We start from the raw sequence: 25,283 nt of genomic DNA, 5'->3' as shown, positions 1-25,283 counted from the left end.
TAATTCAAACTTATTCAATTGTTCAAAATCCTAACATTGTGTTTTATATGTGAAGTTTGATAGGTCAGTGGACCATGAATGGGGGTGACTTGGATCCTTGGCTTATACTCAGTCCTGCCTCCTGCTGCCTCTCCTGTTCTCAACTGCCTTTAGGTGCCCAGGGCCTCTCCCTCCTGGCCCCTCACCCTGGGACTGCTGCTACCCTCTGTGCTCAGGTGCGCACAGGTGTGGGGAGGGTTGGAGTTAGGTGATGCACCCTGCAGCACTTTGGCCCATTCCTGGTACTGAGCAGAACCTGGCACATAGATGGCAGTCCCTTGGGGGTCATGCATTCACAGTGGGCTGGGCTGGAGGGCTTGTGGGAAGGGGAGACCCCTGGCTCAACTCTCCAACTTTGATTGGGGCTCAGTGTGGCAATCTGATGGCTGGTGGGAGGGAAACCTGCAGAGAGTGGATCTTTTGTGTGTACACTTAGTCACTGGGTGGGGCCCTGTGCAGTGAGAGTCTGTGCTCACCTAGCAAGAATCCCTGAGCTTCTGGGACCGCATCATTAAATAGCAGATAAAAACATCATGATAGGTTATGACAGGTCAAGAAGAGAGAGGGAGGGAGTGGTGGTGGGGGTGCAGAGGAAACCACCCAAGGAAGAATGAAAAAAGTTTTATATTTTAGTACCCTTAACTGCATGTTTCCCCAGCTTTTTTTTTTTTTTTTTTTAAAGTAGGCTTCACGCTCCAGGGCAGAGCTCAATGTAGGGCTTGAACTCACAACCCTCAGATCAAGACCTGAGCTGAGGTCAAGAGCTGGACGCTTAATCGACTGAGCCGCCCAGACACCCCTCCCCTGCTTTTTAAACAAAGGCTCCATTAAATCTGTATCTGGCCCTGAACTACCCCAGGGCTTGTTGAGGACTGGACGAATGAGGACCTGGAAGCAGTGGAAACGGCCAGTGTATGCGTGGTGCTGCTCAGTTCACTCTTGGCCATTTCCTGGCAGGACACGTGAGCCATGGTTAGGTTCCTTTCCTTTGGAGAGGGAGGGCCACAGCCATGCTCTAAGCAAGGTGGGCGGTGTCCCTCCACCCATCAAGCCCATAATAAGGCAGAGTCATGTGCCCTCTTCCTAACTCCTGACAAGCTTCTTTAAATCGGGCCAGGCACAGAGAGGCAGCTCCCTTTGCAATAGGGCTGGCAGGGGCCAGGGCTGCAGCAGGCATCACGCTGAACCCAACTGGAAGGAAGCAGGGGGATCGTCATGTGGTCACATCCGCTGTGATTCAACTCATTTCCAGCATGATAATGAATTCAAGAACGAGCTTCTGAAATGAACTCTCCATCAGGAGGGAGGCGGTAATTGTGCTGGTTATTAGCGATTACTCCTGGATGGGGGTTAGGGGTGTGAGCAATAGAATTAAATGAATTTCCTTTGAAAGTTCTGCTGCGCAAAGTAAGAGATATAAATGCTACATTATGCGTTTAAAATACCTCCCGGGTTTGGTTTATAGACTTGTTTATATTTATATATTTATTTGAATGTTTATGGCCTTCTCTCTGTCATTTCACGTTGGTATCTCCATACTCATTATGGTTTTATGGCCGCTTTTTGGAAATCAGTGGCTGCACACACCAGCAAATGATTTGATGAGAGAAGGAGATCCAGAAAGGAAAACAAGTTTAATATTGTAGTTAGTGGGGTGGGGCGGGAGGGGGGAGGAAGAGCCTTCCCTTGGGGTCAGAAGGCTAAAAAATGAAGCTCGAGGTCTGCATGCTTTAGTTAGAACCTTGGGAGTTGTTGCTTAGAAGGCCGCCAGGAGATGGTCAAGTTCCACCCCTCCTTGGAGAGATTAGGAGGCCTTGTGAGGTGGAGACACTGATCAGAGATCTCATAGCTTATTGTTCGGGAGTTAGGACAGGGGCCCAGGTCTCCTGATGGCCGCTGTCGCTCCAGACCCACCCTCTTCCGTTCCTATACCCAGGGACACTTCTCTATTGAGCACAACAGGCACTGTGCCCGGAGCCCATGATAGTCTTCAGGACCACAACATTGCTTTAATTTCTTTAAAATCAGAAAGAAAAAACACATATAATCCGGCCTGCATTATATTCATCTCAATACCAATGTGGTCATAAAATATAATTTTTAATATTTTTTTATGGAGAAAGAGACCTATGAAAGCTGAGTGCCTAGGGTCCCCACAAGTCATAACATGGCCCTGCCAATACCCACCACCCAAGAGGACTGTGGGAGAAATGAGGGAGGTGAGGAGCAGTCCATTGAATCCTCCCCACCCCACCCCCACAGCAATGAGGTTCTGCTTCCTCCCCATCCCCACCTCTTTTAAGCCACCATATCTCAGATGTTTTTCTGTCTATCTCTCTGCAGGGAGATCATTTCAAACAGGAAAGAGGAGGCTCTGAGTATAATACCTTATGATGGGTAAAGAGTGACAGAGATAACCCATGTGGGTAAATGCACACTGAATTGCAAACCCCTGCTGAGTTCAGAAGGCACTTGAGGATGCTCTGAGTCTCAGGGTCTCCATGGTATATGTGAGCCACAAATGCTGTGTGAATGTGGGGGTGGCCTATTTAGTAAAAAAGTAAAGATGTGAGATGTGTCAGGTACCTCTGCTTGGGTACATACTGATTAGCCTGCACCTCCACAAACCTGATCAGCCTGAGGTCCCCAGTCTCAGTAAGAGAGACTGTCACTCACTGCTATGGACTGAATGTGTCCCCCAAATTCATATGTTGAAACCTACACCCCAATGTGATGGTATTAAGAGGTGGAGTCTTTGGGAGGTGATTAGGTCAAGAGAGTGCAGCCCTCACGAATGGGATTAGTGCACGTGTAAAAGAGACATGTGAGGACACAGCAAAGATAGCTGTCTATGAACAAAGAACGAACACCAAATCTGGGGCGCCTTGATTTTGGACTTCCCAGGCTCCAGAACTGTGAGAAATAAATGTTTGTTGTTTATGAGCCCCCCACCCCAGTCAATGGTTTGTGTTGCAGCAGTTGGAATGGACTAAGACACCCCCACCCAAGTGCTCTAGACTCTCTCTCACACCCCACACTGCAATGTAGCAGCAATTCCTATTAGTTCCACCTCTAAATTACATCTGGAATTGGCTTTTCTCATTGCCTTCATTGCTAGTGGTGGCGCCTAAGGCATCATCATCCTTCTCCTTGTTTATGTGTCTCAGCTTCCTCCTGTGCCTGCCTCAGTCCAGCCGGAGCAACCTGAGTGGTCCTTTGAATACGTAGTGCGAGTCCCTTCCCTGCTGAAGACCTCTCCAGAGACTGCCCAGCTTGTGTAGACACAAGCTGAAGTCCTTCTGCCTCCTGCTTGGGCTCCACACCTAACTTCTGGCTACATCTCTGACATCATCTTCTCCTCTGCCTAGAGCATGTTAAATCCACCCCTGCTCCAGGATCTTTGCATGTGCCACTTCCTCTGCGTAGACCACCCTCTCCTGATTAGTCATGGTTCCTCAGAAAGGTATTCTCCAGACACCCCTCTACTGTAGCACCCCATCCCCCACTGACTTTCCATCTCTCTTATCTGTCACTTTCCACAGCACGCTACCACCATCTGACACTCTGGCACATCCCCATTTGTTTCCTGTCCTTCCCTCCCACTGGGATGAAGCTCCTTGAAAGCAGGAACCTTGTTTTACTGTCAAATCTCTAGGCTTCTAACAAATTACATGTTCAAATAATATTTACTGAATGAACGAATTAAAGTCTGGGGCTGTAAAGTAATTTGTCCTTTAAAAATGTCTGAACATCTGTCTGTATGAGCAGGTTTCCTATTTTCACCCTAGATTTGGATCCTGAAATCTTGGTGATTCCTCTTCTGGCCTCTGCCTAGTTCTATCCCTCATCTCCTCTGAAGCGCATTCTAGAAACAGCCAGGTGGCTGGTCTCCTAGCCCCTCCTCCTGTTGCCAAAGGAGGGTACTCCTAAGATGGACTTTAGCCTGTCCCTGCCCTGCTGAGGACACTTGGAAGGCTCCCTGCAGTCTTCAGGGTCAATGGCCACTCCTTAGACCAGTGTCCAGCCCTGCTTTTTGCCCTGCCTGCCTTACCCTCTTGGCTGCACTACCCTATGTTTTTTTTTTTTTTCAGTTCCTGAAATGGGCCTCAATACCTCAAGCCGTAACTTCTGTATACCATAAACTATCAGGACAGTATCATTGCTCAAAACAGTTCTCAAATTGGAAGACAGAGAAGGGAGAGGGATAAGAAAAAACCACTCCCTACCCCCAATAAATTTCCAAAGGAACTACAGGCAGAGGAATAACATGAGGAGCCAAGCTAACACAAGGTGCTGAGGAAACCCTGCTGGTGTATTTTGTCCATGAACTGAGCCAGCATTTGCAGGACACACATAGTCAGCCCTATGGATGTCGGGATGGGAGCTAGTGGGGCAGAGGTGCGATGGTCAGTTTGCAGTGGGGGCAGATGATAGACAGGTAGTTCTGGCCCAGAGAGGGAGCTTCTCTCACCACGGGAGCTAGTCCTCAATGAGGAGGCAGAGGTGGGGAGCCAAAGACATGGGTGAAGGTCAGAGGAGAACATGGACCTTGGCATGGAGGTGAGCAGTGTGGTCAGTTCCAGGAAACGCAGAAGCACAGAGGGGAGTGTGGGCAGATGAGAAGGTGGGCTAGACACCACTCTGAGGAAAGCATGATTCAATAGGAACCCTGTGGGTGGTTGCTGAAGGAGTCTTAGTCCCCAAAGAGATGGACCAGGTGTAGAGATTAGAAATACACTCTCCTGACAATGAGGATTTGGAGGCAGGGATAGCAGGTGGGAGGCTATTTCAGGCAGCTGCTGGAAAAGTGATGACAGGGAGAAGCCATGCAAACACTCTATCTTGGAGACCTGGTTTTGATAGGGTTGGCTGGCAGACAGCTCACAGGGCCATTCCTGGAGGACTGGGACACTGGAGAACCATGTGAGATGGGGAGGCTTCAGTAGGAGGTGGGTGGGTCTGACAGTAGAGGAGGTGGGGGCTGAGTGGCGGGAGGACAGAGCAGTTGTGATGGGCAGTTTAGCGTGTCAGTGTGGCTGGGCTATGTCCCTAGTTACTCAAGTACCGATGTAGGTGTTGGTACATAGGTATTTTGTAGATGTGATTATAGTCCATGATTGGCTGATTTTAAGTAAGAAGATGATCCTGGATGATCTGGGTGGGCCTGATTCAATCAGTTGAAATTCCTTATGAGCAGAACTGAAGCTTTTCTGAGAAAAGAAGTAATTCTGCCTGTGGACAACAGCTTCACCCCATGCCTGAGAATTCCAGCTCACCCTGTGGATTTCGGACCTGCCAAGTTAGCCTCCACAATCATATAAGCCAGTTTCTTGCAATAAATCTCTTTATGTACTATGTATTATCTTCTACTGGTTCTGCTTTTCTGGTTGACCTCTGATGATACAACCCTTAGGAGAGAACCAAGCCCAGCCCCTTGCCTGAGGCAGGTCTCTTGGTTCCCTCCAGTAAGTCCTGCCCCAGGCTAGGGTACTTCTTCCCCTTCCTCCTTTTTCAGGAGCTGATGGAGTCGCAGAAGCAAAGAGGAGTCTGTTTAGGGAAGGGCATTATGTACCTGCCCATCCTCTGAGTGCTCACAAATACAAGCACCCATAATTTTAGGACTGGATTTTTGCCTCTCAGAGAGACCCAAACCCACCCAGCCCCATGTGCCTCACTTTAGTAGGTATCCTCTTTCTCTTGTCCTAACCTTGGGCAATTCCCTTTGGGTCTGATGCATCACAGGAGAATCCCTATGCTGGTGTCTTTCTTTCCCTTTTAATTCTGTCTCCTTGCTCCCCAGTAAGGGCTTGAAATATATCCATAGTGTTTTTTAATGACTATCCTGCTCTATCTGCATATGCCTCCATTAACCAAAGTCAATCTCAGGAGTCCTGGGGGTGAGATCAATTTTGCTCCAGATAGCCGTGCCAATTTCCACTGCTTCCAATAGTATTTCAAACCTATCAAGAGCACTTGGCAAGCCAAACATTTCCACATGGTTTACACACATTAATTAATTTAGCCTCATGCCACCATAGCAAGACAGGAGAGGGCAACTGGAGTGCACAGGTAGAATTTATGGAAGGGCTGATGGGGAGAGGTTCCCTATGAACAGGGGAAGGGGGACCTTCCGGAGCAGATGCTTTCCTCCCATCCACAATGGGTGGTTGTCTTTTTCTTGGATGGAATCTGTACTACTCAGCAGGAGAGCCTCCATGAAGCATGAGCAACACAAGTTCTGTGATCCCATTTCTGCAGTGTCTTCATGATTGTCAGGGGACAAAACCTTCTTAATGAGTATGCTTAGGGCAGCCTGCTTGGTCTGATACTGGCTCTCAAGGACGAGGTCAGGCAGACGGAACAAGGACACTGCCCACAGGCTGCAGTGTGTGGGAAGGGGGGCGGGTGGAGACCGGAGGAGAGAAGAGGCTGAAAGCTAGCTCTAGTTCTGTGCCAGGAAATGCGTGGTCTTCTTTGGTCCTAACCCCCACAGCAACCTGGCTAGGTAATTATTGCTATTTTCTTTTTACAAAAGGTGAAACTGAGTCTCTGCCTGGCTTTAAAGTCCTTGCTGTTTCATGTATACACTTCTCTCACATGGAAGGAAGAGTTCAATTGCCAAACTGGAAAGAGGTGGTGATGCTCAGTGGAGAGTGCCTGGTTTCTAGCCCCAACCACGTGACTTCAGGTAATTCACTTAATGTCTGTGTGTCTCAGTGTAGTTAATGGTTAAATGGAAAGACAGTTGTTTTGTGCAGTGGCAAAAGTGTGGCATTTGAAATCAGACTGCCTTATATTCTAGAATCTTCTATGCCACAGCTTTTTTTTTTTTTTTTTTTTTTTTTTTTTTTTAAATAAAAAATCCAGGCATGCCTGGGTGGCTTAGTCAGTTAAGCATCCGGCTTTGGCTCAGGTCATGATCTCACGGTTCATGAGTTCGAACCTCACATGGGGCTCTGTGCTAGCAGTGTGGAGCCTATTTGGGATTCTCTCTCCCTCTCTCTCTGTGCCCCTTCCCTGCTTGTGCTCTCTCTCTCTATTTTAAAATAAATAAATACACTTAAAAAATAAAAATAAAAAATCTGTAATGCCTATCTTATAGGGTTATTGATGAAATGGGATATTGTATATAAAGTGCTTAGCACAGTGCTGGTGGTCATGTTGTTAAATGCAAAATAAATGTTAACTATCATTAATTCCTCATAGAGACACTGTGGAGATCATTTTTTTTCAGCTCATTTTTAATGAGCTTCTGCTTTTTGCATAACATTATGTTTGGTACTATAATAGGTATGCAAACACACTGAAAGGTTGTGAGCATACTATTATTTTCATATGAAAGGAAATAGTTTAAAAAGCTGGTTGCACAAGTAGATAAAATTGTTGAGTAGACAGTTGAATAAATAAGGTGGTCAGATTTTAAGGATTAATACAGAAAGGTTTCACAGAAGACTGAAAGTCTGGGCAGGGTTTGGAAAGAGGAAAGGGCTATGTTTTGGAGAAAGAAGTGTTCATTTCTGGAGAGGGGATAAAATCTCACAGAACGGGGAGGAAATTGTGGGTTTGTGTGCATGCATGTGTGTGTTTGTCTGCACCTGGGTGTGTGTTTGTGCATATGTGTGTGTGTGCACATGTAGGTAAATGTGTCTCTGTGTGTGTGCATGTGTGTGTCTGTGTGCACATCTGGATATGTGTGTCTATTTGTGTGTCTGTCTGTGCCTGTGTGTGCATGTGTGTGCTTGTGCCTCTGTGTGTGTGTACATGTACGTGTGTGTGTGTGTGTGTATGTGCATGGCTGTGTATTTGTGTGTACATCTAGGTGTGTGTGTGTGTGTGTGTGTGTGTGTGTGTGTGTGTGTTGGGCAGTTACCTGGAAGGAGCCTGTTCTGGTGGGGTGTGACCGCTGCCCAGGGTGGAGTCAGAGTAGTGGTATGCCATGAGGTCCATGTGTGGGAGTCTCATTTTGGTAGCAAGACTTAGGCTGGAGAGTTCTTGGCTTGTTTCCTAGAGTTCTAGAATTGAACACTAGAAGACATCTGGTTCAGCTTCCAGGCTATCAGGCTAGTAATATTATCCCAATTTTTACAAGGAATGGAGGAGGTGGTGCCGAGTTGTATGGGTCTGTATCACCGACCCCGCTCCCCTTGGTCCTCCCCTCTGTCCCACCACCTTCTGTTGGCAGAGGTAACAATTGATCCAGGAGAGAGAGGAGAGGAGGGTGTCAGGGAGGAAAGAAGGAAGAGACAAGCGAAACCTTGTCCTCATGACAAAATAAAGACCAAAAAAAGCTTGGTGAGCAAGCCATGGAGTTAGTAGAAAAAACCTCAGTGCCATTTTCTGACTGGAGGAGGGCTGTTCACTCTGCTCCACCTGCTGCCATGCCCTGGTTCCCTTGAACCTTGTATCTAATGTCCAATATTCTCTGATGTGTCTTATTTTTAAAACTCACACTCACACTGTCCCAGCCAGATCCTAATACTTGGCGTCCTTGTGTTCTCCAGCCTGGTACCCTGTACTTGACTCGTCTGTACCACAGTACTTCTCAAACCTCTCCTCTACCGGCAAATAATCCATCCAAATGCATTCACCCTTCCCTCCACCCCCTAATGCCCTGACTCTGTTCTAACCCTGCACCCATGCATGCTGAGCTCTGCTGTTCAAGGTCCTCACTTAAATCACATTTTCAAAAAGAAACAATACTGAATACTTCATTTGTTGAGAAATTTCCCCCGCAGGTGCTTTTTTGCACCGACCAATGCCTTCTCCACTGGTCAGTCAGAGTTCCAAAAGTATTTACTGAAGGAGTATAGGCGCAAGTTGGTGGGAATGGGGTGGTGTTAATGTTGCTGTGTTGACAACACAGAGCCCGATGTGGGGCTCAAACCCATGAACCGTGAGATCATGACCTGAGCTGAAATGAAGAGTCAGACATTAAATGGGCTGAGCCACCCAGGCACCCCTACTAAAAATTTAGAATTACATAGATACACATTGATGGCTTGTAAGCATTTCTAAACCTGGATCTTTAGTTGTTCCACAATACAGGTTCCAAGTGTCTCTTGGACTCTGTCAGATTGGAGAACAGATCTGGAGAGTATCTGATTTATTATCAACAGTCACTCAAAGGAATGGTCTCACTTTATGTCCCAGTTACTCTGTGCCTAGCCCTTATAAGGAAAGACACTTGTAACATTAAAGGCTAGAGAGTCTGCAGCTCAGATCCAGGGACCTGGGGGTTTGAGCCCAGCTCTGTGGGGCTGGCTATACTGGGCCACCATGCCCCTCACTAGGCCACAGTGCTTTGCATCCTCTTGTCAGAGGGAGCCAGACCAAAGAGGCCAGGGGTCAAGTGCTGCCCCTTTCTGCTCTTAAATGCCTGTTTCTCTTGGCTGTGTGAGGTCTTCAGAGCTGGTAGGAACACAACACGGTGTGTTTTGGCTGTGAAACAGAGCCCTGGGGACTAGGCTCTGCCTTCCAGTCTCCGGGCTCAGGCAGCATGCTTGGCTACTCGGGGGAATCAGCCTCCTCCATCTGCTTCCCAAGGGGGGACCAGGAATGGGGCAGCCAGGTTCCTGTGAGAGCTGTGTTTGTGGTGTTCAGCCTCCACTGGAAAGTTAATGGTTCTGTCTGATATCCTGCTATGTGGTGTTGGCAACAAGGACATCAGAATATTTAGATGTGCAGAACAGTGGCTGAATTTTTATTTATTGTATAGGCATTTGTAGACTCATAGATTGGGATAGGAAGGAGGGGAAAGATTCAAAGATTATCTAGTGCAATCCTCTCATTTTATATGTCAAACAAATGGAACTGGAAGGTGAAATGTCTGTCCAAACTCCCCAGCAAGAAGGTGGAAACTGCCACACTGGGCCAGTTCCTCTTGGTCGGCAGGATGTAAGAGAGATGTTGGTGTTGACTGTTCCTGACCCCGGGGTCACCATACACTTATTTCTGCCCCCGCCAGGGATGTATTGATACTGGACTCTCTGGTCCAAAGAGCTTTGCTCTTTGCTGCTGCAAAGATATCAATCCCACGGTTTCTTGTGACCCCAAAGACCTTCCCCATGTCTCCCAATGCCTGAGACTTGAAGCTTGGAAATCTAGTGGCTCTACTGATGGTGGGGGGAGGAGGGCTAGCCCCATCACAGCTGTGAAATTGATGAGCCATCTTTGACCCTCTGGCTGCCTTCTTATGGGTGCCTCTTTTGGTGGAGGAAAGCACTCAGGTAAATAGCCTAGAGCCTTGTCACTCAGAGTGTGCTCCTTGGACCACTGCAGTACCTGCAAGCTTGTTAGAAATGTGGAATCTCAGGCTCCTTCACAGACCTACTAAATGAGAATCTGCATTTTGACGAGATGGCTAGGCAATTTGTATGTCCATTTTAGTTTGAGAAGCCTTGGCTTAGAGTATTAGTGACTTAATGCCACCCACACTCAGGGGCTATTTATATTTCAAAAGGGTAAAGAGAAAGCCTGAGCTGTTTATTTCAAAAAGTATATTTCCAATGGGAGTGAGAAGAAGGAGAGTTAAGACCTTCTCCTCTGACATTGATATTTAGGTCTGTGTGTTTGGGTGTGGGGTTGGGGAGGGTGGCAGGCAGTTTGAGAGCTCAGGCTCTAGAACCTGATTGTTGAGATTCAGTTACTGGCTCAGTCGCTTATGTCCATTATGTGATTTTAGTTGGCTACAAGACTTTGGGAAATTTGTCTCAATTTTCTCATCTGCAAAATGGGGATAATGGTGCCACTATATCATAAGGTTGTTGTTATGATGGAATGATTTAACTCATGCCAAGCTTTCGGGACAGCACCTTAGCATACTGTAAGCCCTCAATCAAAGTCAGCTTTTATTCTGATCTCTTTCCACACATGACACTGGGCAAGAGATGCAGCTGCTTGTACCATGTGACGTTCCTATTTCAGGGACCACTACATGGATGACAGGTGAGTCACGATGTTCTGTGTGCCCTTCCATTCCAAGAGTCCGGACTTTGGATCCCTAGGGTGCCAAGACGTTTGGGGAAGAAGGGCCCCACTTGGCTTCCTGCAAGGTGAACTCTGCATGTACATGTGAGCTCCTGAAATTGCCATGTCCTGTGGAGGTTTCCAGAAAACAAAACCAATTCACCTCCAGGGAGCCCTCACCCTGATCTGTTTGAAAATAAACATGCAACAGTTTTATGATGTGAATTATAGTCCAATAGGAAATGAACTTAGAGTGTCCAACTTCTTTAGGATAGACTGTTTCATAGCTGGGGTTGGGGGGGTAGTCTAGGCCTATGAGTTCATGCAAAAAAAACCATGTCGTCAGCAGCTCTGATCTGGGGCAGGCAGTGAAGGTGTCTGAGGTGTGCTTCGGTAGAAAGAACTACACTGGGATTGAGGAGCTGTGGGTTTTCTTTCAATTTGCTGGACCTTGCGGGGAGTCACTCTCTTCCCTCCTGCTGCCCTTGGCCCCTCAGCTATGAAAAAAGGGGTGGAGTCTAAATATCCACCAGGGATTGCTGGAGTCTCCTGTGCTCTGAAACAATCATCCCAGCAGAGAAACTGTCACAACACCCGGCACTTGAAACAGCTCAGCAACTTGAGAGGGAGAGGGATCATGGTGACCACCCGCTTTCCTGGGAAGAGTCAAACCTTGAGAAAGCCTTGTGCTGCTGGGGTCTGAGGGAGCGCTCATACCCAGACACAGAAATCTGCAACCTCTTCAGAATTCCTGGCGCTTCTCTGTTTCCCTCAATAGGGCCTCCTGTCTCCCAACCCTGCCCCAGCCTCGCCACTTCCCCCTTCTTCGGCAAGTTAACCAAATTCTCTCTTCATGGACAGTTCAATGGAAAGTTAGTCTGAAACGACAGTATATCATATTTCACGAATTTAATAGGGTTTTCATGATTTTACAAAGTGCCTCCACCAGACACTCACAGCTGGAGGCGGCTCAGCAGGAGGCTGAAGCCCTGCATCTGGGTTTTTCAACTCTTGCCAAAATCCATTGAATTTGATCCGGAATGACTATGAATCTTTGGAATGTACAGTCCCTTTTTCTCTTGCCTTATCCAAATAAAAGAAGGGGAGGGGGGAGGGTGGTGTGGGGAAATGTCCTATGAGAATTCCATATGGAAACACTAAACGTGCATTATGAAGGATTTCCTATAAACAAAATCACAGTCAGAGATGTTGGACCCTCACCATGTCGAAAACAAAGGGCTCTTGTGTGTGTGTTTGTGTGTGCTTTAAAACATATACATGCATTCATTCGGGGTATCCTGGCAGCCCCCTTCCTCTCTCTAGCTGACTCTCTCCCTTTCTGTCTTCCCCACCCCCCAAACTAGCCCCAAACTCCTAACAAGAACAAACTTTAATCGTTCTGCACAGTAAATCCCCTACAAATAAATATCCAGGGCAACTTCAAACGCGCTAAATTGGAAGCACATGGGAAGAGCTGCACAGTCCTGGCCGAGGCCGCTGAGTTGTAATTTAATGTTATGATCTGCCATAAATGTGTGCCATAATGAGCCGAGTTTGGGTTTCCCTTCTGTGTATCAGAAAACTGCAGGTTTAAGTTTTTTCACATTCCTTTTTCTCTTTTGCTTTGCTTTTGTTCGCATCAAACTTCACATTTAACACCCCCACAACTCCCACCTGAATGAAAAGGACAACCACAATCTAAACAAACCTTCTTCTTCCTTTAACCTCTCCCCGCAGCTCCTATGCTTCAAACCATGCATGACTGTCCTGTCTTTCCCTCTGCTGTAAAAGAATTATGGTTTAGGGTTTATAGGGTTTAAAAAAAATGTGTTCTATCACCAGAATGGGAGAAATGAGGCTAAACCACCTCTGGGCCCTCTAATGGTTTTATCATAGAATTATAGCTGGAATGGGCTGGCAGGAACTTGGAGAGGTCATGAATTCCATCTCCCTGCCTCCACACTGCTTTATCTGTAGTACTGAGGTCGATGGGTACCCACCTTCTCCTTAGACATCACCCAGAGAGGTGTTCCTCTAACATTCTCTGGCACGTGAACCCCACCTCCAACGTTACAAGATGGAAAGGCTTTCACAAGTCCTATGGAAATCACATGATTTAAGGCCATTTCTCCTTATTCCATCCTGGGGGATGGCAGACTTTTAGATGTCAGACTTTAGGATGACTTTATTGGAGAGAACACCTCCAGTCAAGTAGGTGGGAGAAAGTCTGGTTTCAAAAGGAAGGAATCCAATGCCAAGTTCCCTATGTACAGAATTGCTGAATGCCAGGCTTAAAAGGCACTTCAGAGGCCATCCAGTTCAACTGCCCCTGTGAGTTGGGGATCCCTGAACAGTGCCTCTGACTGGCTGACTTCCAGCTTGGACCCAGGTCCTTCCAGGAGCCCACCATCTCCCCAGTCCATTCTCTCTTTTTTCAGAGAGCCCCAGTGATCAGGAAGCTGTCTCTCCTCCTGAGCCCAGATCTACATTCCATTTCTCACTTTTGGAGGTCCTCATTCTGTTCTCAGGAGCTACATGGAAGAACTGGAATTCTTCTGAATGACAGTCATGATTTATTATCATATATCATTGTAATATTTATGTGCTATCATTATTATGTTCCTATCATATCATTATATCCATATATCATTGTCATATTCATCCCAAATTTCCCCCTTCCATGGATTAAAAAAAACCCAGCTTTTCATTCACCCCCCTCATTTCAATATATGGTCTAGACCACTCAGCGGAGTCTTAGTTTTGCTTGTTCTACCTATGAAATGAGGATAATTTTGCCATTAATTCCTACTGTCTAGAATGGCTGCAAAGATTGGAGTGAAGTGCAGTTTTATCCCCTCAGCGTTTTTTCTTCAGCACTGACACCAGCATTGGTTGGTGAGGGTGGGGAGCCTCTGGTGGCCTCTCATCTTCACTATCTGCACCTGCCTTTTCAAGCTGTGTGGGCCCTGGGCCACCCACTTCACTTGTCTGGGGGTTGGTTTCTTCCTCTGGGAAATCAGAGCTGGATTAAACAACTTCCAAGATCCCTTCTAGTTCAATAGACTCACAAAGATGAGTGCTCATGCCAACTGGAGCCAAAGACCTGGAAGCTTCTGTATCTCAGATCCTACTGTCCTCTGCTCATCTATCAACTGGTGCCAGCAGTGCACTAGACCAAGGAAAAGAAGGTGTGGCTCTTGCCTGCTGGGAACCTACCTCCTGACTCATGAGACAAGACATACACAGAGGACAGAATCAGAGGATGCATAACCATGTGCCCCAAAGGGTATCCTGGAAGAAGGTTCTCATTCCTAGCGTTGACACACTGGGTGTGTGGCAGTATGTGGCAAGCCAAGCATTATCAGTAACAGTTACGGTACTGAGTTTGTGAGTGCAGAACTAAAAAGATAAAACAGAATGGAGCTGTTTTCCTATAAGGTCATTCCCACCCATGCACGTTCTATTATAGGTTCTTAAAAATGGTAGATAAAGGGGCAAAGTGATAGCTGGCATTTTATCTCCCTCCAAATCCCTGCATGCCCATCCTTCCTTGGGAGCCCCATTCAGCTTGCAGGTGGAAGTAGCCAAAGGCTGCAAACCCCTGACACACATGACTAGATTGAAGGATGGAAGACAGAATCTGTGAGCTCTAACGGAAGACCAGGGCCTCAAATGGTGCAGTCCACTGGGGCATGGGGGAGGGCAAACCAGTCAGGACCTGGTTGGAGCCCCCATTGAGCATCACCTGGACTGTTGCAACGGCTGCCATTCTGCCTTCACTCTTATTTGTTTACAGAGTATTCTCCACCCAGCAGCCAGAAGGATAGTTTAAAAACAAGTTAGATCAAGTTGCTTCTCTGCTCTGGATCTTTCAATCCTTTCCCATCAGACTGGGAATACAATCCCCATCTACCAAGGCCTCCACAGTTAATGAGACTTAGCTTCTAGCTATCTCCACTACCTGACTTTCCACCCCTTCTCCTTACACGCTCTGCTTCTTAGCCACACTACCATTCTCTATGTTTCTTGGACAAGCCAGGGACACTCTTGCCTCAGGGCTTTTGTACTGGTTGGTCCCAGATATGTGACTCATTCCCTTATGCTGAGGCTGTCTCAGTGCCTAGAGCAGCACTCCCTGCCATTCTCTCCTCTAGCCTACTTCACTTTTTCATAGTATTTATTACCACCTGATAGTATATTATATATATTTATTAGCATATTTGTTTATTACTTGTCTCTGTCGTAGGTGAACAGGGAACTATGTCTTATCTACCTCCATATTTCCAACATGCTCAATAAATACATGTTGAATGAATAACTGAGTGAATGAATAAAGCCTTCCCTTTCCCAGTGAGAGATGTTGTCAGAGGGAGAGCCTTGAACCTGCTTCAAGTGTGAGATAGGGTGTCACTGGTTCCTGCTCAGGATGAGGCAGTCCAGCGACTCACATTCACAAGGAGCCACCCATATATTGGATGGGTCATCAGAGCATCTCCTGAAAATGGCTCGAGAGGAGGGAGAAAGGACAGGAAGGGCCTGGGGGCATCTCCAGTGGGGTGGGAGTGGTGTCAGGACTGGAGCAGGCACCAGGAATGGGAGGCTGGGGCTCACCAGATGGAGCAGAGCACCTTGGCTATTTCACTTTTATTCCCTGAGCTCAGTGCTACAGGTGAACTAAGCTGGCTGTACCTTTAAAGGGGAAAAAGGTAATTTGAGTATTCCTGTGAACAGAAGTTTTCTAGAATCTTGGCTATTAATCTTTTTGTTTCAAATATTATAGGAAGTTGTAATTTTACTTTTTAAAATTTTTTTTTATTAAAAAAAATTTTTTTTAACATTTATTTATTTTTGAGACAGAGAGAGAGCATGAATGGGGGAGGGTCAGAGAGAGAGGGAGACACAGAATCTGAAACAGGCTCCAGGCTCTGAGCAGTCAGCACAGAGCCCGACGCGGGGCTCGAACCCACGGAAAGTGAGATCGTTACCTGAGCCGAAGTCAGACGCCCAACCAACTGAGCCACCCAGGCGCCCCAGGAAGTTGTAATTTTAGAATGTCAGAGCTGTAATGGTGTCCATTCATTCATTCATTTAACCAATATTTGTTGATTACCTGCTATGTACTGTTTTAGGCATGGGAAATATATCTGGTTATGAAAACAGACACAAATCCCATCTCTTTATGGAGCTTATATTCTAGAGAAGGGAGATAAAGATCAAATACATAAATACAATTATGCTAGGAGGTGATAATTACTATGAAGGAAATAAAATAGGGGAGGGGGTTTCAACTTAAACAGGGACATCACCGAAAGGTGTCAGGTTGGGGACATGGGGACCGTAAGAAGGTCAGAGTGGCTGAAGGCTAGAGAAAGGGGAAGAGGGGGAGGAGATGGTGCCAGAGAGGTGGGGTGGGGGCAGTCTGACCCTGGGGGGAGGTAGGAAGCCATGGAGTTTGCTAATACAGGATGGCATGATCTAACTTACGCTGGTCGCTTAGATGGGCCCTTTCATTCTAGTGATAAGGAAAAGGCTTTATGCTTTGCACAGCTTATTTCTGACAGATCCAAGAAAAGAATCCAGGTTTTCCAGTTTCCAGTCTTTGCATCTCTCACTAAGGTCTGCTGCTTTTAACCTCGATATCCCAGCATTTAACATTTTTCCAGAGCATTTTCATAAACATTGTTTTGTTCGATCAGAAACCTGCTGCCTCTCAATGTCAGATTACAGAAGGATAAAGCAAACTACAGAGATTATGGGATTTTCTGAAAGTCCCACAGAGCTGAGCTGGAACCCATGACTTCTGATGCCCAGGCCACTGCTTTGGGAGTTGCAGACTCTCCTTTCCAAAATGAAGGCCTTGTATTCTCCTCCCTGAGGCTCCTATGTGGCAGCTTACCTCCTCCACTAGTCAACAGGTGCATTTTAAGAAAATTTTTTAATTGTTTATTTTTGAGAGAGAGAGAGGGAGAGAGAGACAGAGCACGAGTAGGGGAGGGGCAGAAAGAGAGGGTGACATAGAATCTGAAGCAGGTTCCAGGCTCTGAGTACAGAGCCCAACATGGAGCTCGAACCCACAAGCCCTGAAATCATGACCTGAGCCGAAGTCGGATGCTCAACCAACTGAGCCACTCAGGTGCCTCTCAACAGGTGCATTTCTGTCCACTTCCCATTCACATTTAACTTCTGAAAAGTTCAGCCTCATTATCTGTGTACCCACAGTCTCTAGCAATCATGTGATGGGAGGAAAAGTCCTAGGGGTTGTGGGGGGGAGGGGGCAGGCAATTTCTGATGCTAAATTGGCATGTGGAGCAGAGGGAAAAGTACATTTGGGTGTTCATTGGCTGCCTTCAATCTTACACTTTGAAAGCTGGAAAGAAGGTGTAGTAATTAATAAGTGCTCAGGATCCTAATGGAGCAGCCATATGGGTCAGAGGGACATGATGTCCTGCTGAAGTGCAACAGATTCTTCTCTTAATCTAGCCCATGGGACAAGCACTGTTTCTGCCTAAAGTTTTAAAAAGCAACAGCATTTAAAAAATCACTGACAGTATCCTAAAAATGACAGCTGTCCATGTCACTCTGTCTCTGTGTGGCTCTGACTCCGATTCTAGACTTGTGCTATCTGTCCCATACTGGCAGCCACTAGCCACATGCAGCTAGTCCCAGAGGAGATGCCCTACTTGTAAAATACACACTGGCATTTCAAAGATTAAATATGAAACCAACAATATAAAACAGCTCATTAGTAATCTTTTGTAAGGATTCGATGTTAAAGGAAAATTCTGGGTATACTGAGTTAAAGCATTAAGATTAATTTTGGCTGTTTCTTCTTACAATTTTAGTTGGACTACTAGAAAACTTAAAATTACATATGTGGCTTGCTTTCAGTGGTGGGCTAGAACCATATGGCTCATGAGAGCCAATTGTGTACTGACTCTGTGTCTAGTGAGTTCACGTTAGTAGCTTACAATCAGTCATGGAGGGGGTTTTTACACCATGGAAACTGGAAAGTATTGCAAATTATGGCTTTTTTTTTTTTTTTGAGAGCTGGTTTATCAACATGCCACTCCTCATATTATATTTCTCAGTTCTATTCTAGATGTTTTGTTTTCCTAAGATTTATTTTCTGGGTGTGCAGGTTGAATATGGGAGTTTGTGTGCTTTCTTATCTCTTTTCCCTAGTGCCTGTATTATTTCATTCATCCACAAACACTGAATAAGTACTATGTATAAAGTACTGGCTTAGACCACAGAGATTTACAATGAATAAATCACATTCCGGCTCTTGGAGCACTCAGGATCTGGTGGGAGGGGCAGCAGTGATAGAAGTTGGAGCAAACCACCATGGCAGTGGTGCAGGTAGGACCCAGTGAATAGGGCAGTCTGCAGTGCCTGCACAGGGGTGAGAAGCAAGAAAGGCTTGAGAGAGGAAGGACTATTCGAGTTGGGTCTTTAAGGATAAATAGGAGTTTGTCAGGAGAGATTCTGGGAAAGATCATTCCAGGTGGGATGGAGTTGGCACCTCATGGGGGACAGGAAAGAGGAGCAATGTTAGATGGGACCGGAATATGATTTTGGAACACAAGGGAGGCTTTGTATTACATGCTAACAAGCCTCACACATATTTTCTCTTTTCCTCCGATTCCCCAATATCTCTTTCCAGCAATGGAGAGTTGGAATGGAAAGCATTTCATTTTTCAAGCCTCATCTCCCAGGGGCCAGAGATTCCATGAAAGAGACAAGGCACTGGTGGGTGGTGAGGAGATCAGACTGGCACTCCCACCCCCAAGGACCAGGAGTGAGGTAGATTCAGAGACTCCATGTGTGGAGACTAGAAGTCTCTGTTTAGTCATCTGAAATGTACCTAAGGATGTGGATGGCTTCAGAATTTCCAGGGATGTATGCATTGGAGATGCAGAGTGAAGACGAAATAAAATCTCTGCTTGTTGCTGCCAGTGGCAGGGTGGAGGTGGCATAGGGAATAGCAAAGGGTATAGAAAGAGCACATGGCCAGCAGCTTGCTATGTATGTGACATGGGAAAATCATCTCCTCTCTGGACCTCAGTTCCTCATGTCTAAGATGAGAAAGTCATACTAAACCTTGTGAATTTTAATGTTTATTATATTTGTTGATTACTTTATCTTTTCTCTTAAATTTTAAACACGTGACTAGAGCATTTTCTATTTCTTATAAAATCAAGGCTAAATGAATTTATTTTGTACTGATGTGGCTTTGGTCAGTATCACAAATGGTTAGTAGTACATAATGGAAAATAAAAACCTTTGGGAGCTAAGCCTGGGTGGCTTAGTTGGTTGAGTGTCCAACTTCGACTCTGTCATGATCTCATGGTTTGTGGGTTTGAACCCCACATTGGGCTCTGTGCTGACAGCTCAGATCCTGGAACCTGCTTCAGATTCTGTGTCTCCCCCTCTCTCTGCTCCTGCCTCTCTTGTGCTCTGTCTCTGTCTGTATCTCAAAAAATAAATGTTCAAATAAATGTTCAAAAAAACCCCCAAAATTGTTTTCATCTCTACTTTATACCTCTGTTCTGTTATGACTGGCAATACTAAGACCTAACGTGTGGAATTTCTAACCCTGGAGCAAAGGGATTTGCACATTTTCCTGGCATCTCTGGCCCTATATAATTTCTTTCTAATTAGTCTTAGTCCATTCTGAGATCAGCAATTGTCTTATTTGGTGCCAGAGGTAGAGACTAGGTTGCCGGGCCCATGGTTGCCCATGGTGAGCCCTTCCTTTCATCATCTCCCCATGGCCAGGGGTTCTTCCTGCTTCCCAAATTGGTGGGTCAAGAGCACAAATTTTCTGAACTGGATGGTATCTTGCATATTGTACTGGACTGTTTACCTTTTCATCTAGAGCTCCCTCTTTGGTTTACTCTGCCCACCTATCAGAAAGTGCTTTTAAATGACATCTTTTGTCTTGCTTTTTTCCCCTCTTATGCCCTAGAGCCATCAGTGGCTTCTTGGGGCAGACAGAGCACATACTTCCCCTGGGTGAGTGAGGCTTCAGCTTTGCTTCTGCAGCTTCACTACTCCCTTGATATCATCCTATGAGCTGTCCCCCAACACCCTTCCTTTTCCTCACCCTGATGAATTTGGTCACCACAGATCCAGAGACACCTCCAGTTTCCTTTCTGCCACCTCAGTTTTTTAAGACCCTGAAAGTTCTCATTTCTTCGTTTCCCTTAGTCTCCAGCCTGCACACCCCTAAGCATCTACAAATGCTTGCTGTGGGTCCTCTTTTGGTCCCTCCTGTCTGTACGTTGTCTTCCAAAACAGGCAGTAAGTCTGGGAGTGCAGGGATCCCATAGGTGGAGGAGCAGGGTGAGACTGCTGCCCACCCAAGAAAGGACTGTGAGACAATGGGCACAATATTTCACCTCTTTGGCAATCTCAAGTGCTTTGTCTATAAGATGGGAATAATATCGCCTGTCCTCCTTCATTCTTGGAGTTGGACATCTACTGGGAGAATCTGACATGTGTACATTCACTAAATGATGAACTGCATGGTGGCAGATTCCTATTACTCACAGCACTAGGATCACACTTCCTCCTCTCAATGCCTGCCATTTAATGGAGTTCTGAAGGTTATTCTGACTCCAACACTGAATCTAGAATTTCAGCTGGGAAATGTGGTATTAACAGAGGGGCAACTGGATTTGTTAACTTTCAAGTCTAAGGCTTCTGAGTTGTAAGGGATGAGGAAGGGGCCCATTAGTCTTTATGATAAGTTGTATAGCCTCTATTATGGAAGCTTTGCTGGTTTTAAAACATGCTCACAAATTCTTTGCTACCCTTCCATCAAAAGGTGGAGTCAAATTCTCCTCCTCTTAATTATGGGATGCCTTAATGACTTGCTTCTTACAAATAGAAAGTGACAAATGATACTGCAAGACTTTTCAGTTAGCTCATAAAAGGCAATGATAATGTCTACCTTGGACATGTGCTTTTGGAGCCCTGAGCTACCATGTGTACTAACCATACTTTTCATTTTCTATATTTTGATGCTTTGACATCTGAAACTTTGCTGACTCTGGAGGAACTGCCCTCCTTAGGATTAGTGAATTCCTAGAGATGGCTAACAACTCACCTGGGAGTGCATCTTTCATTTGTAAACTAACCAATAAAGGGCCCATACCCCCAATTGCCTCCTTTATCAGGCTCTCACATTGTGGGCCACTATCCACCCGCTCTCATCAACCTAGGCCAGGTACCAGACAACTAGGGGACAGATCCTATGCTCCAGAGCCTACTGAAATTAGTCAAATTAGTCGATCCTAAGGCTGCATACTTTGCCTCATCTGTTCTTTCCCACAGAGATACAATATAGGCTTGTACCTACATTCCACCCCTCTCCCACCCCTAGTGCTTCTCCATGTGGTTCCCCATAGCAAGGCATGCCCCTTCTTCTTAAGATCTGTCAGTATAACAAACTACCTTTTAAATGGCAAGTGTCTCTTGATCCACTGGCCTCACCATACTAAATAATAATACAACCTATGTTTTGAAACACCATGTAAGAAGTCTGAGTACCTTGAAGCCACCATGCTGGAGGGACAATGTGGAGAGATGACATAGACAGGAAGGAATGCCTGAGGAGCCCCAGCTGTTGTAGCCTTCCCAGCCCAGATGCCGAATATAGAAGGGAGCCTTCAAGAAGACCCCTGCTCCAGCCAACTTCTGACTGCAACCTCATGGAAGATCCCAATCAAGAACTATCAGCCACTCCAGAACTATGAGAGATAATCATATTAAATGACTATTGTTTCATAACACAGTTTGGATGGTTTGTTAGAGAAACACAGGTATCTGAAATAGAAGGGGTGATCAAAAAGAGTGGTTCTGCTGATTACATTCATATTCCCTTTGACAGCCAAATTCCTGCTCATGCCTTTTTAGTACCATTTAATTCCTGAAATTTGAAATTCCTCCAGTTCTAGCAAGATGCCACAGACTTCCCCCGCCCCTCCCCCCATCACCCCACAGTACCAGTAATAGCCCGCTTGTATCGCTTTATGCAGTGCCTCAAAGAAAACATCTAAAACAATTTAGAAATAATTCTAGGGGCAATAGGATGAAATTTGGAGCTCAGCATGGTCAATCAGAAAAAAGAAAAAAAAAAAGAGAAGGTGGTGGGGCGGGGGGAGAAAACAAGACAAAGTAGGCTTTCAAAGAAAATTGAGGATCTGGAGAGCCTTCAACTATTTTGATTTATATTTAAACATTTCTTGAGATTGAAGTCTTGATTAGCCCAGTCCTCTCAAGTTCTGCCTTAGCCCTGATTTATGGGAAAGCCAGGCCTGAGCAAAATGAAAGCAAAATGAGGTATTCTTTAAAATTACCTTGGAGCACTTGAAGGAGGGCACAAGTGCTAACGTGGAGATTAAAAGGGAAGTGATGAGATGAGTTTCTGAAACCCAAGATCTGTAGATGCCTGGCAGTGTAGGGAGGGGAGCCTATGAAAGATGGGCTACAATCTCAGCATGTGAGACCCCTGCAGGATGCTTTGTTTGGTTTGGCTCGCCATAGACTGAGCTCTCCATCAAAGGGTGGATCTGAGAGCCCAGGCTGGCATTTTGATTCAGTGACTCTTCCATCACCAGCTGGAAGTGAGAAGCTTCTAATATGGAGAGAATGGTAGGGGTATGGAGGGAGGGGACTGGCTCACAGTGGGTTGTGACAGTAGAATCCTAGCTTACCATGGCTCAGGGGCTGAATCACTGTTAGACCAGGAGACGTGAGCTCCTGATCCATCTCTCTACTCTTGAGTGTCTTCCAGCCATGCTTTCCACATGGGCAGGAAAGCCATGCGAGTAAGAAGATGTGCTCACCTGGAGTGTGTCCTCTTCTAGATTTTACCATTAGTTCCTGGGATCTGTAATTCCCTGACATAATGGCTCCAAGCTCACTTCTAGGGGCTGCATGAACCTCCTCCTTGGTCCATTCTTCTGAGGACAGACTATATCTCAAGACTTGAGGGGTGGCTAGGTGGTAGCTATTTACGGGAGCCTGTGGAGGCACTTGGACACATTGTCTGGGATGTTCACATGCATGAGCATAAGGCCTTTACTATGTGGGTGGAGCCAAGGGTGAAAAAAGAGAAGAGAGGTATATGGCAGAGGCTGGAACCTACACATCCCCAGGCCTGCAGGTTTGGTACAGAAAACTGAGAATTCTGAGAATTTTAAATTGAAACTTGGCTTTCTAGGTTGATATAAAAGTACATCTATCAATAGAGGAGGAGGGAACATATTGTATTTGACAGTTGTTATCTTTATTTATAACTCTTACATATGTAGCCATATGGCACATGTGGGCCTCCATATGTACTCTTGCCCTGGTCCTACAAATATTAGGAGAGGTCTGTGCAAAGGACAGAGGCAGAGTGTGCTGTTGGTCTGCTGTGTCAGCTACAGGGAACTCAGACTTTCTCCAGCCTTATCCCTGACGGTTGGATGGTATTGTTTTCAACTTTGACTTCTCTCACAAACCCCTCCCCTGCACCCCAGCTCAAGAGTCAACAATGATTGTTCTCATCTACAGGAAGAGTCCTGAAGGCTTACGGAACATTCTGGGCCCAATCTACTGTCCTAACCCTACTTCCCATCACTCTTCTTCCCCTCCATGAACCTTCTATGTGATAGTATCAACCTCTTCCCTACTCCCTACTCCCCTCTGCCTGCCTCTCTCTCTCTCTCTCTCTCTCTCTCTCTCTCTCACACACACACACACACACACACACACACACACACACACAGTTTCCCTCCTCTCAATTTACTCATGACATTTATTCTGCCTCAAATGGCTTTCCTCGTCTTCTCCACCTATCCAAATTCTACCTATTTTTAAAGATCTAGTTCAATTTGATTACTTACACTGTGTTTATTTATTAATTAATTTATTAAATGGACTAATCAGTGAAACTCAGCCACGTACCATTGCCTGGATTATAGTGATCTGGAAATTTTTTTCCTACTCTAACTCATCTTGATCTTGATCTTGATTTTTCCTAATTTCTACTTCATATGACATCATTACTACAAAATTTTAACAAAATTTCAACACTGCTTTCTTAAATTTTCTTATAGATTTTATACCTAAATTGGATGACAGATTTCTTATGAGCAGGAGTGCTCTGTTGAACTATTTTCATATCCCACTCATTGGCAGGCATAGTTTAATAGTATAAAGTTGATATGCAGCAAAGACCCATTGACTGAGTGATAGGCAGATTGATGGAGGGACCAACTGATTTGTTGCCAAACTTCCTTCCTTGCAAAGGAATTTGCAAAGAGCTCGGGTGGTCTGGCTTATATTCTCTCCTTGCCATTTTTTATCATTCTGCTGGATTATTTCTAATGCATTTTGTATCTATCATGCCTGAATTTATTTCAACCCCTTTGAACATATTGATATTTTGGCTTGAAGTCTTAATAAGAGTGATTTCTTTACTACAAATTTGAGTTTTTATTTGTAATTTACACCAAATTACTCTTATAGACAAGCATGTGTTGAAATAAATAGGTTAAGTCATTTATTATTTCTTATTATTTCCATATGATTTTGGTTTGCTTTTCTAACATCTCTTCTCTTAGGCCTGAAGTCTCTGTTTCTATCTGTTTTCTTTTAGGAAATAGTTTGTATTAGAACAGTGGTCCTCAAAGATGTGGTACCTGGGCCAGTACCATCAGCACCACCTGGAAACTTGCTAGAAATGCAATTATCAGGACCTGGCCCAGATCTATTATTTGAACAAGACTTCTAGGTGATTCTGATGCATTAGCTAAAGTTTGAGAATCACTCTATTAGTTGAAAGAACACTGAGCTGGCAGGGTAGACCCTGAATATTGGCTCTGGCTCTATTATTAAAAGGCTGTATGACCCATTCTGAATGTTAGTTTCCTCATGCCAATTCTTTGTCTTGGTGTCTTTGGGGACAAAGATGAACTATTCTCCTTTTAGGTTTTTTTGTTTGCTTTTGTTTTCATTTTTTTTTACTGGTGACATGGTGAAAATAGTAACAATACTTACTTCACAAAGTTGTTCTAAAGATGAAATAGTTTTTTATTTTATGAAAAAATAATAAAATAAAATAATTCACTGCATACACATCCTTACAGGATTTTCTTTCAACTCTCAGAATTCCCAAGGGAGCCCAAGTTCTCATTATTTTACACTGGATCACATAGTAAGAAATCTTGGTTTCTACCATATGTAAGTGTTACAGCCTCTTGGGGAATGAGCACATACATGGTTGT

At 45.3% G+C, this 25,283-nt stretch overlaps 1 long non-coding RNA gene across 1 annotated transcript in view; it reads left to right on the top strand.

Annotated features, from left to right (window-relative positions):
* The window catches only part of LOC112868411 (uncharacterized), a 143,776-nt gene that overhangs the window by 12,374 nt on the left and 106,119 nt on the right, over window positions 1-25,283 (top strand). The window contains exon 3 of the long non-coding RNA XR_015242546.1: window positions 6,575-6,727. This is a non-coding gene — a long non-coding RNA (uncharacterized LOC112868411). The remainder of the gene's footprint in view (window positions 1-6,574; window positions 6,728-25,283) is intronic.

This window comes from Puma concolor, chromosome D3 (genome assembly GCF_028749965.1).
Source record: "Puma concolor isolate L17-30 chromosome D3, mPumCon1.1.hap2, whole genome shotgun sequence".
Lineage (NCBI taxonomy): Eukaryota > Metazoa > Chordata > Mammalia > Carnivora > Felidae > Puma > Puma concolor.
Note: the sequence above shows the minus strand (reverse complement) of the source record. Positions and strands in the feature narration are given on the sequence as shown.